Genomic DNA, 13,075 nt, shown 5'->3' on the forward strand with positions numbered 1-13,075 from the left:
CACTGCTAATATACTTGGAGGGGCGAAAAATAAGGGTGAGTGGGCCTAAAAATAAAGTTTTAATAAAAACCTTTTGAAAACGTTATAACCCCTTACCGTAAAACTTGTATATTTTCTAGAAAATAATAATACTACGTAGGTATGAAAACCAATGCACAAGACCAACGAAAGCTGAGATGTGCCATGTCATAATATTTCAGCACTAAAAGATGTAAACCAGATCTGCAACTAATATAAAATAGTATGCCAGTCGGAGTCACCTTGCGTGACTTGTACGACTGGATCTATAGCTCATCAATCTAGGCTAGCACACGAGTCGGAGTCACCTAGTGTGACTTGTACGATAGGCTAGGTATAAATATGTACGCTCAAGTGCTACAATCACGTGAAGACTGTGCGTTAAATCGCGGGTCACCTACAAGTCGGAACCACCTATTGTGGTCTGTACGACAGGCTGGCACCAGACTTGGATCCAAGGTGAGCGTGTTGTGCGGGATGTGAACAATCACGTGAAGGCTGACCTTGGCCCCTGGCGGGAGCACTAATATCGAGGTGCAGCCATGATGAGCTCTAAATGAATATATACATGCTCAGATAATTCAACCATTTCAATCACATAATAACTCACCTGAACTTACCCACGCCCCTGTATGATCATTTGGCATAATCACAAATCTCATCATAATGCAATATTTAAATATAGCACCCTTAAATCTTGGCATGCTATGCATAACTCAGTTCAAAGCATTTGTGGAAACTATAATATATATATATATATATATATATATATATATATATATATATATATATATATATATATATATATACACTATAAAAAGGAAAAAGATCCACACACCTGAGGTAAGATCTGCATAACAGATTTCTAATCCGTAACTTCCAAAGATCCACATTATGCTTCTAAAACATCATACTAAAGTTTCATTAGGATCCAACGGTTGGATCTCCGCCAATTGTAAATTCAAGTAACGGTTAACGTTTTATTTTATGAACTTACAAATTCAATTCGGGAATATCTGTACATCGGATTCCCAATCCGTAAGTTCCTATGATCCTCAAATATTACGTACTATAATGTATTAAGGTTAAGTGACAATCCAATGGTCGGCTCGTCGATTGCTATACTATTCAAGTGGCGGACCTTAATGGAACTAAGTTCAAACGACAGAAATTTCATCAATCGGACTTCACATATGAAATTGAAGTATCAAATTTAGCCTAGGAAGGTCAGGGGATAACTTGGCCCATGTGCTGTTGCCACGCGTTGTCGTATACGGCGGTCGGCCGCCCCGACTTGCCGGAAAAATCAACTATTTCTAAAAATTCTCAAATTTCATGAAAATGAAGATCTCAATGAGTAGAGAAAATTTTATACTTGTGGCCAAGTTCAATTTGGCCGGGAAATGCTTCAATTCGTCTTGAACCGACCGGAACCCTAAAATTTAGGGTAGCTTCGATTCGCCAAATTTGCTACTTCGCTGTCCCCAAACTTGACACACCCCATCCCAAAATGTCCACTAGGACTTCGAATCAAGTTGTGTTAGCTGACACCTAGTAGGTGATGAAGCTATAAACTATAGAGATGTGGAAAATGTGTATAAATTTAAACCTAAAAGTGCCTAAAGACAAGAGTGCACTGTGAGCGACAATGAACCCATTTCACACGCGACTTCAGAGCATAAGTAAAGTACAGATCATACCCTCAGAGGTAGCCACCTATACTGAGATTCGCCAAGAATCCTCGTCGATACAAACTTGCAGCAGCTAAAACCTAGAGGGGCAAAAAACAGAAGGGTGAGTGGGCAAAAACAAAACGTTTGAAAACACATTTCTCTTTTCTGAACATAATAACCCCTCATTGTAAAACCCGTATAATTTCCCAGAAAATAATAATACATACATATATAGAAATCAAGCTTGAGAGCAATGAAAAACCAAAGTATGTGCCATGTCAAGTATCTCAGTAATAAATATGTAAGCCAGGTGCTGTGAATCAATATAAAATGATATGTCAGCCGGAGTCACCTAACCATGACTTGTACGGTTGAATCTATAGCTCATAAATCAATTCCTGCACACGTGTCGGAACCACCTATTGTGGTATGTACGACAAGCTGGGTGTAAATAAATACGCTCAAGTGCTAAGATCACGTGAAGGCTGTGCGAAGTATCGCAAGTCACATACGAGTCGGAACCACCTAATGTGGTATGTAAGACAGGCTGGCACCTGCCTTGGATTCAAGGTGAGCGTGTGGTGCGGGAGGTGAACAATCACGTGAAGGCTATGCCCTGGCCTTGGGCAGAGCACTAACACCGGGGTGCTAGATAATGAGCACTAAATGCATCTACACATAACCATACACACTACAATTACTATCATCAATATGCACTCACCTGAAGCTTACCTGGGCGTCTACAGCGTCATGCAATAATATGCATATCTATACTAATTAGACCTGACAATTTCTTACACGACTTGTTAACACGACACGTAAACGACACTAAAATAACAGGTTTCGAGTCAACATGATAACTAATCGGGTCATTATCAGGTCACACGATAATAACCCGTTACTAATGGGTCCTTAACAGGTTTACACGAGAGTGACACGCGAGTAACCTATTTCAACACGTTTATTTTGATGATTCTAATTTTTCAAACTACTAAAAAAAATTACTATAAAATACAATAGATATAATGAATATGTATATATTGTTTATTAATTATTATTCTATATAAATTTTAAAATTTAAGTTTTATTTATTTATTTATTTTTATAGGATATTATAGGCAAATATTGAGATTAAAAATCATAAAACACATTAAAAATAAAAATATCAAGTAATTTAAAAATACCAAACACATTAAAAAATTATAATAATTAATTTACATGTGCAAAAAATATGAAAAAAATATGCAAACACTCGTATTCGCATCATCTACGCTTTGAGGATGGGTATATGATCATTTGAATTTTTAAAACCTTACAAACCTTACAAACTGTCATGAATAGTAATTTTTAAAACCTTACGATAGTTACATGGTCGTTTAGATTTTTAAAACCCTCCAAATCTCATTAACAATGTTTTTTATTTGAGTGCAAAATGAATAAAATGAATAATAATTATTGTAGAAGTGTGAAAAATGTAATCACTCGTAATGAAAAGCTTTACAACTTTCATGAAGGGGTCAACTCCGAAATTTAGTATGTATATACTAATTTAGTATTATGTTTTACATTTTTTGGGTCAAATTATGTTTCTCATTTTCATTTTTATTGATTTAAAATATATTTTTCTTAACGGGTAACGGGTCGGGTCATATTACCTGATAATATTAACGGGTTGATTTCGGGTCGGGTCATATTACCCGTTTACTTTAACGGGTATTACACGACACGACCCGTTAAGCTATCGGGTATAACACGAACACGAGAAACACGACACGAATGCCAGGTCTAATACTAATGCATATACTAAAATGTAATGCAATTGACATGGCATTTAAAAACGTATATCCATTTAAAACCATTTCTGGGAAAATAAAAAACATATATACTTATTTATAGAAAACCAAAAGCCCACTCACCTGGAGTCCGCACTACAACTCCCTAGCACAAACATCGAGGCGTCACGAACGATCGGCGCCTAAAATAATTATCAAACCACATCTTAGAATCCTTATCAATAGAACACATAACTTACATAAAACACATCCCCAAGGACGTTCTAGAATGATTTGAGACCCATTGACCAAAAGTCAACCGTCGGTCAAAGATCGACGGTAGGGTCTACAACCCTACGTAACTCGATCTGGAAGATCTGCACCTTGGATTTCAGATCCGTAACTTCCAATTATCCAAATTATGCTTCTAAAACATCATACTAAACTTTCATTACGATCCCACGGTTGGATCTCCCCCAATTACAATTTCAAGTGTCGGTTAACGTTTTATTTTATGAACTTACAAATCCAATTCGGGAAGATCCGTACATTAGATCTCCAATCCGTAAGTTCCAATGGTCCTAAAATATAACGTACAATAACGTATTAAAGTTTGGTGATGATCCAACGGTCGGATCATCGATTAATATTCTAATCAAGTGGCAGACCTTAATGGAACTAGGTTCAAACGACATAAATTCGTCAATCAGACTTCACAAATGGAATCAGGGTATTAAAATTTAGCCTAGGAAGGTCAGGGGACGTCTCGGCCCACGTGCCGCCGCATGCGCCATCGCAAGTGGCGGCTGGTCGCCCCAACTCGCTGGAAAAATCAACTATTTCCAAAAACCCTTAAATTTTATAGACAAGTAGATCTTAGTACGGGGAACAATTTTCATATCTATGGACAAGCCCAATTTGGCCGGGAAACACCTGAAATCCACCTCGATCCGCCAGAAACCCTTAAAATGGGTGTTCATGATTCGACTCCAAACAAGCTTCGACGCCTCAACCATTGCTTGGGCTTTGTTCCTGGGGTTGAGGGGAGTCTATTGGTGGTGGTGGTCAACAGGATTAGCTTCAAATTTTGGTGATTCGAACCCAAAACCGCCGCACCCCACCGTGCGGGTTATCCCAATTTCATGGCCAAATCCTTTGATTTTTGGGGTGAAATAGGAAGGGGGAAGGTCATGAAGGTTTTTCCAAGTGGTGGTTTGATGAAATTCGCCGAAAAAATGGACGATTCACCGTTGGAAAATCTCCCAGAAACGGGTCAGGTCACGGGTTAAGGGGAGGGTCCGATTCTCTCTTTTTTTTTCCCCTCATTTCCCGTCATTTCCTTTCTTTTTGCCGGTTCCCTCCCTCATTTCTCTCCTTTCTCTTTTCTCCTTCTCATCCCAGCCATACACGTGGCATTTCACATGGCTTCAGATTTTCTGGAGCCTTCTAAAGAAGGTTAAAATTACCAAAATATCCCTGACTTTAAACGTTAATATCTCCTTTGTTATAACTCCAAATTACGTTCTGGTTGCGCCCACGCGTTCGTAACGACAAATACTATGAGGATATTTCAAGAAAATAGATCTTACATGACACGACAAGGCGGTCAAACAAATCAACGCATTTTCCTCGAAGGGCATTTTAGTACATTCACTTATTAAAATTAAAAAAACCGTAAAATTGGAAACGGGTCATTACAAAACTTGTTTGGGCTTTGTTCCTGACCTCTAAAGGAGTGCTTTGATGGTGAAGATCGAGTGTATTTCATTCAGAATTGGCGGATTGCCACCAAGAGTCCCACGACACTGTTGCCGGTGTACACCATGAAAAAGACCTCATTTACTTCGAATGTTTGGGTGATCAACTAAGGAAGAAGGGCGTGATGATGTTTGTAGGTGAGGGGGGGTCCTAATTTGCTGGAGAAAATGGTGGGAATGCGTCGGAATTCACTCGGGGTGACCGGGTTTTGAAACGGGTCACTGGTCAAGGGGATAAGGACCGGGTTCCTCTCCTTCTCTCTTCCCTCATTTCCTTACTTTCTTCTCCTCTTGATTGGTCACTCCTCACATCCTTCTTCTTGGTTAGGCAAAAACCCTTTTTTTTTTCTCTCATCCAATTGGGCAGCAGCCCTCATTTTCCTTTGTTCCATTATTCTTCTTCCTCCTCGATTCCCTTCTTTTCCCCTCTCAGCCATACACATGTGGCATAATGAATTAGTAATATAAAATAGTATAATATAATTAAAATAGTGATCCCCTTAAAATACTTTCAGATTCGTAGCTCCGTAAAACTTTAACCGTAGCTCCAAATTCACTTCTGCTTGTGCCTACTCGTCTGTATCGTCGAGGACTTCAGGAATACACTAAAAGAATATTTTGTACATCTCACTATACGTTCGTCGACGAAAGTCAATACCTTCACCTCTAAGGGCATTTTCGTAAAATCACGCTTTTAAACTTTATAAAAACGTAAAATTAGGGAAGGGTCGTCACAGTCTACCCACCTTAAAAAAAATTTTGTCCCTGAAATTTGAAATTATTTGCTAAACAAGAAATCAAGTTAGAGCGGTAACATAAAAGAGAATGTCATTCCGTTGTGATTGGAGTGCAGTGATTCCTCTTTCATGCCCCCAAACTCATACTTTCCTTCTCCTTCAGTACAATACTATAATATAAAATCCTTTACGAAAACATCAAGTCAAAAATAGACATATAGCAACATACCATTATCTCTATTTTAGTTGCTTGTAACTATGGTTACAATTTTGGTTTAGCTATGGTACCATTGGAGCCGACATATAGGGATTTTACGCCGGTACAATTATGTGTAATTGCGGTTACATTCTTGGTTATGACTATAGCATCATTTGATATATGGTATAAACATTTTATGCGCAGTATGTGATTTACAAATGAGAATTGCGAGCAGGTATTTGAATGATCGAGCTTGTGATATAGATAATTTTATGATATTGACGATGTTGCCTGAGAAGGTAGTGCGTGAGCACGATCGAGGCTTTGTTCAGACGATGTATGTGTATTTCCCAATGAGGGGCAAGATGGTAATATTGCACCCTCGAAAATTATTTACTTGTTTATCGTGACAACGGTGAGTTGTCGGTATTGCGGGCTACAGATCGTAATATTGATAACTTATTCTGTTACATCCCAGTCTTGACTTCGCCGTAGCACGATATTATCTGCTTTGGACCCGGTCATGCCTTCACGGTTTTGTTTCTAGAACTCACATGAGAACTTCCAAGTGGATCACCTATCCTAGGATTGCTCTCGCCCAAACTCGTTTAACTTCGGAGTTTCGATGGAATCTGAAGCTAGTGAGTTCTCAAAAGGTCTCGTGCTATATGGAGGTGGACATGTACATATAAGGCACATCACCCCTTCTCCGTTGGTCGATGTGGGATGTTATAATCCACCCTTCTTAGGGGCCCGACGTCCTCATCGGCACACTCGCACCACACGGCAGAGTGGCTCTGATACCATTTTGTCACATCCCAGTCTCGACTCCGCCATAGCACAATATTGTCCGCTTTGGGCCTCGGCCTCTCCCTCATGGTTTTGTTTATGGGAACTCACACGAGAACTTCCCATTGGGTCACCTATCCTAAGATTGCTCTCGCCCGAATTCGCTTAACTTCGGAGTTTTGATGGAATCCGAAGTCAGTGAGTTCCCAAAAGGCCTTGTGCTATATGAAAATGGGCATGTATATATAAGGCACATCACCCCTTCTCCGTTGGTCGATGTGGGATGTTACAATATATATGTGTGTGTGAAATAATTTACCTACATTTATATGTAAAATATAATTTTATTGACTTAACTAAGCATGTATTACTACATTTATTAGGCATGTTTTATTGTTATTATATATTATGCAATGAATTAATTATTTTTTTTATTTTTCTAAAATCATTAATTCTGCCTTACAATTTGTATGGAATTAATTGTTTATATCAAACATTCAAATAGGGTGTTTTGGGCATCAAAAAATTTTAAATGTGTAAAGTCAAATATAATTAATGAATTTGCTAATATGGAATCTAGTCAATGAGTTTTATTTCAATAAAAAACTTATGTTGGGTTTTATATGGAGAAAATTAAGTTTTAGGAACTAAAGTCATATTTTCAGTAAAAAAAATATCAAAAAAGAAAATGGTTAATCATTATTTTTTAATTATTTTTCTGTCACCTCTCACCATATACAGCAACATGAATGTATTCGTATACAACAACAGAAAACATCATCTGTCACCATCCCCCTCTTATGACCAAAAAAAGGGTGTGCATGCATGACATTATTTATATACAACATAAGTAATGACATAGTAGCATCTAGTAGGGGCGCTCGTCGTCCTGGTAAGAAGGATCGTAGCTGCAAATGGCATAGTTTTGTCCATTCTTGCATTTTGAAATGCCACATCCAACATAAGTAGTTTTGCCCTATATCACACCAAGACAGTGGCCACATTCATCTCGGACACATTTGTTTTGCTGGTAGTCATAAAATTCCTTCTCGGTGACCTAGTATTTGGTAGCGGCTGCACTGGTCATGCCATCACCGGAGGCCAAGTTCTCGCCGTAAGGCCCCATTGAGTGCTCCATTTGGAAGTCCTCGATTCATTTGTCGGCATAAGCTTGAGCGTACTCGGCTATGGTCTCGTTCCATTTAAGCGGTCAATTGCCAACCTTGGCACGAGCTATGTTATGTTCATTGATGAAGCCGTCGATCTCTTCCTTGGGTAGGATTGCGGCGACATGCGTCATGATGATTGCGATGGTGCAGATGCTCAAAATAAGCTTGACGTTGAACGCCATTTTGTATCTCAATATGGGGTCTCGGTTTTGTTGTACAATAGAGAACGTTGATTTGATGGATGTTGGTTTGAGAGGAGGAATGCACATAGGGTAATATTTATAGAGACAAAATAAGAGTAGGGTGTCTAAAATGGACAAGGATTGTCTGCCCTTCTGTTTTGTGTGGTCACGGTTAAGCCACGTTAACATTTTATATATATTTTTATAGAGATAATAAGACAAAAACGAATAGTAATATAAAATGTTGACGTGACTTAACCGTGACCACACAAACAGGAGGGCACGGGAGGGCACCGGAAGTGGGAGGGCAGACAATCCTTGTCCGTCTAAAGTAGGCCTTAAGAAATGGGAGGTTGCATATATTTCGATTCTATTTATAGATATAGCCATAGAGGACGGGAAAAGAGAGAGAAAGAATAGATTGACTTACATTAATTAAGAATTAAAAAGTTACTTAATAACACGGTCTAGTGATATTTATTGTCATTTGTAATTGAGAGATTTTAGGTTTGATTTTTACTAAAAGCGAATTCGAACCAAATTAATATGGTACCCATCCCCCACACTGAGTGTAGATAATATCCAATGTATTAAATTATTTTTTAAGAGATTGACAAAAAAAAAAAAGTTATGGGATTGGAAAAAAAAATAGAATTTGGTTTGGGTAACTAAAATTTTGTTATCTTGCATGTTTTTTGGATTCCTTTTCGTTGTCCGGAGTTTTTTTTCAAGTGGTTTACCTAGTTAAGGATTTTTCTGATACCTTATCTACAAAAAATTGTTCTGCTCATATTCTTAGTCTTTCGATTCTTGAATAAAATCCATTTTTTTTCCAAAAAAACGATTACTTTTATTTTGCGGCAGTCCTAATTCTTTCAAAAGTGTGATTGTGTAAATCTTAGTAGATTGTGTGTAGGATTCTATGAGATATTTTAGATTTCGATAATGTACTTGTGTTACTTGGAGAGCAAGATTATCCCTTCCTTATCACATTAAATAAAGGCACAAAGAAGTGAGAAATCAAACAACACAATTCTCAAAGTCTCTCCACTCTCTCTGCCACCGGCCCTCTCCCTCTCTTTTCCCTCAGTAGAATAGGCTTACAATATGTTATCAACACACTCCTGTTACTGCGCCAAGAAACTAAAGAATTTTGGACAAGGATCTTCTACATCATTCAAAGGCTTTCATCGTTTCCATCTAATCCAAGTTCTTATAAAACACATAATCGATATTTTATAAACCCTGATAGCATGAAAACATTCCCCATGAATTCGTGATGCATGAACACCAAATTTGTAAGGGTACTATGTACATACAACAAGATTTTATTTCACTCTCTAAGTACAAAGGCTCATTTATCTAATTGTACGTAAAAAGAAAAAAAAGATTAAGCCCTTGTGCAACGGAAATTAATTTCATCTATTAAGTAATATGTATCCGACGGAATGCAATTTCGTCTCTTATTGTACATATTAAAAAACAAAAAAAAAAAAATTTGTCTTGCGCAATGGAAAGAAATTTCGTCTATTAAGATAACTTGCCCAATGGAAGTCTGCAAGACTCCGGCGCCTAAAGTAGTTAGGGTTCAAGGTATTCGTCGGGCAAGATTACCTTGGTCCGTTGGACAAGTATATTGGCATATCTTCACCGAGGATTTTTGGAGTGGGGAAAACTAATTTCCACAATCCAACCATCAATACAGTTGATATAAGGCTTGTTTAGATGTGCTTTTAAAATAAATGAAAGCACTTTTAGAAAAAATATTTTTGGGTTTTAAAAGCACTGTAAGTGTTTTCTGCAAGAAGCACCAGTTATGTGCTTCTTCCAGGAAGCACTTTAAGACCTTTTCCAGAATTTACTTGCATCTTTACTAATGATTGGTTCTAAAAATATTTTCACCAAAAGCGCTTTCAGTCATTTCAAAAGCACATCCAAACGAGCTCCATAATATGAGATTTTATACGCCAAAATTCACTAAAATAAACATTTGAGCATTAGGTAATGAGACGAATTCCTTCAATGGTTGGAAACTAAAATTAAATATTTTAGCTCTGAATTTTCCGAATTTTTACAACTACACTTACCGACTCTAGAATAAGACAATGAACAGACCCGATCATGATTTAAAAATACTTACAAACAAAATGGTACAATACACCTAATAGGGCTAAGGATTAAAACACTAAGTGTTGGTTGAATTGAATGCATTGTGGGGATTCGAACTCTACGAAATTATTTTTAATGATCCAACTATCAAACTTGTTTGAATGTAATAAAAGATCGCATACGTAAAAAATCATCAAAAATAAACTTGCACAGCTAGAGATTGGTCTTAAAGGTTGGACAATTACAAACTTAGTATCACGATTTAACGGCTATATTACTTTTTGATTCTGTTATTTTGAATTGTTTTATAATTTTTACTTATTGCCCGACGAAATGGTTGTTTCCTAGGGCGGGAGGCAAAGCAGTCGTTGGGTAAGGTTGGAACTGTCGACGGGCAAAGTTTCGAGTTTTCCCCCATTTTTTTTCACAAAAATCAAAATTCCCTCCAAAAATTGGATTTGCTCGACAGTCTGCGTGGTACAATACGTCGGATTAAGGTGTTTCCCCACCCTTTTTTCTGCAAAAACTTTTCACTTTGCAGTATTTTTTATCTAAATCCTTACTCGATGGAATGTGTCATCGAGCAATCCCCGAAATCTGACACGTGTAAAAAATTTAAATCCTTGCCCGACGAATGGTTCCATCAGGCAAAGGCCTTTTCTCCTAAATCCATTTGCTGCAATTCATCATCTCCATGCATCTCTCACTCTCTCTCCAAAATTCCTGCATTGCTAAAATTAAAGGAAAACTAATGAAAAATATTTGAAAACTTTGAGTTTTAAAGATAAGAACAAAATAAAGGGTAAAGTGAATAGTACCAGGTTTGATTTTTTAGTGTAAAAATGTGGTTTTTCGTTAAAATGAACAGTACCGTGGGCTTTTCGTTAAAACTCCCTAAAATTAATGGCTCCACTTTAGCTTTCACCTACAATCAAGGAAGAAAATATCGGTAATATCGGAAATATCGGTAGTCCGAAAACACAGAAATATCGATGGAAATATCGGGATAATATCGATATCGATAAAAATTACATGGAAACCACGGAAATTGTAAGAAAAACTTGGAAATTTTTAATGAAACTTTGTAGGATGTTTATTTAGTCAATTATCTATTAGTTTATCACAAAAAATTGGAAGGAAATGTATTGCATGATGGATTTAACTGATTTAAGTTGATTATATAGCGAGCTGGCAAACATTGTGAGTGTAGAAAATATGTAGTAATTAATGAAAGAAGTTTAAACACACCATAATCATTTATATATAATGAATTAGTACAATATTTTACACTTTATACATTGCATGGTAAGATACATGAGTGACTTAGTACCACATAGAGTTCATATGAGGTTCAAAATTTTCATTATCTTCGTCATCTCTATGTGTAGAGTAAGTGTATTTTAGCATATTTTCACAAAAACATAAGTGATATGGTGGTCAAGGTGTTGAAGGAGTAAAATGGGAGGGGTTCGAATCCCCTTGGTGTTTTTTTAAATATAGAAATTTATCCTAGATAATAAATATTAGCTTGCAAGCCTTGCAGATATCTTAACAACCATATAAATATTACAGGCTGAATATGTAATTACAAACACATCTATAGCGAGTTGGATAAGGTCTAGGTGTGTGGTTGACAAAGGGAGGGGTTTGAATCCCCCTGGTGTTTTTTTTTTCTTTCTTATTTTCTTTTCCTTTTCCTTTTCTTCTTTTGTTTTCTCCTACCTTTCAACTAAATAATTCATAATTTAAATTTATATAACCTTTATATATATATATATAAAATATATCTCAAACTTTTAAAATTATAAAACATGCACGTAGTGTGGGTGGATCTCAAACTTGGACAACTTTTTAAAATACAAAGAACCCACTACGTGGGTTTTCATAATTAAAACATGACCACAACTTTTTAAAATACAAAAACCCAACCCACTACGTGGGTTTCTCCCCTACCCCGAGACCCCATTTCCTTCTCTCTCTCTCTTCTCTGCACTGTCTCTCTCTCTCAAAAGTTCGAAACCCTCTTACCTCTCTCCCTCTCTTGCCGTGACCACACACACACACGCAGCAACACCATCTGCTCGACTCGAGCAGATCGAGGGCACCACCATCATCACACATCATCAGTCTTCTATCTCCCGCCTCTGCGAGAATGGCGGAGCCCATAACTCTCCGGCGAGTCTTCTTTGATTTTCCGGTTAGGTAAGTCTCGGATCTCTCTCTCCGTGTTAGTGCGAAGCTCAAATTAGTTTGATTTGCTGCACTGTCCTTCGTTCACCACCGCAGAAAGAACAGACAGGGAGCTTGTACTGCTCTAGGGGACTATGGCGAAGGTAGCGCATTCGTCGTCGCCGTCATCGCCATCGTCACCATCACCGTCGGTGGTCAGGTCAACTCCCTGTCCCTCACCTTCTTACCTCTTCAATTGATTCATGCATATGAATTGTGGTTGTGTTTTCAATCGCTCTATAGCTTAGATCTTGATCTTAATCGTGTTTTTGCAAGGTTTTTGGGACGAAATCGGCTCGGGAATCGGCACACCCATTTCCGGCGTTCTTCTCCGAGTAGCCCAATTCCAAAATATCACGATAATTTCGGAAATATCGCGATATTATCGATATTATCGATAATATCGCGGTATTTGGACGAAAACCCTTTGGATACCTATTA

At 37.6% G+C, this 13,075-nt stretch overlaps 1 pseudogene; it reads right to left on the bottom strand.

The window, feature by feature from the left end:
- Positions 1 to 7,649: 7,649 nt before the first annotated feature.
- LOC126587579 (pathogenesis-related protein 1A-like) lies at positions 7,650 to 8,347 on the bottom strand (annotated as a pseudogene).
- Between the last annotated feature and the right edge of the window lie 4,728 nt (positions 8,348 to 13,075).

The sequence above is a fragment of the Malus sylvestris genome, chromosome 10 (assembly GCF_916048215.2).
Source record: "Malus sylvestris chromosome 10, drMalSylv7.2, whole genome shotgun sequence".
Classification (NCBI taxonomy): domain Eukaryota; kingdom Viridiplantae; phylum Streptophyta; class Magnoliopsida; order Rosales; family Rosaceae; genus Malus; species Malus sylvestris.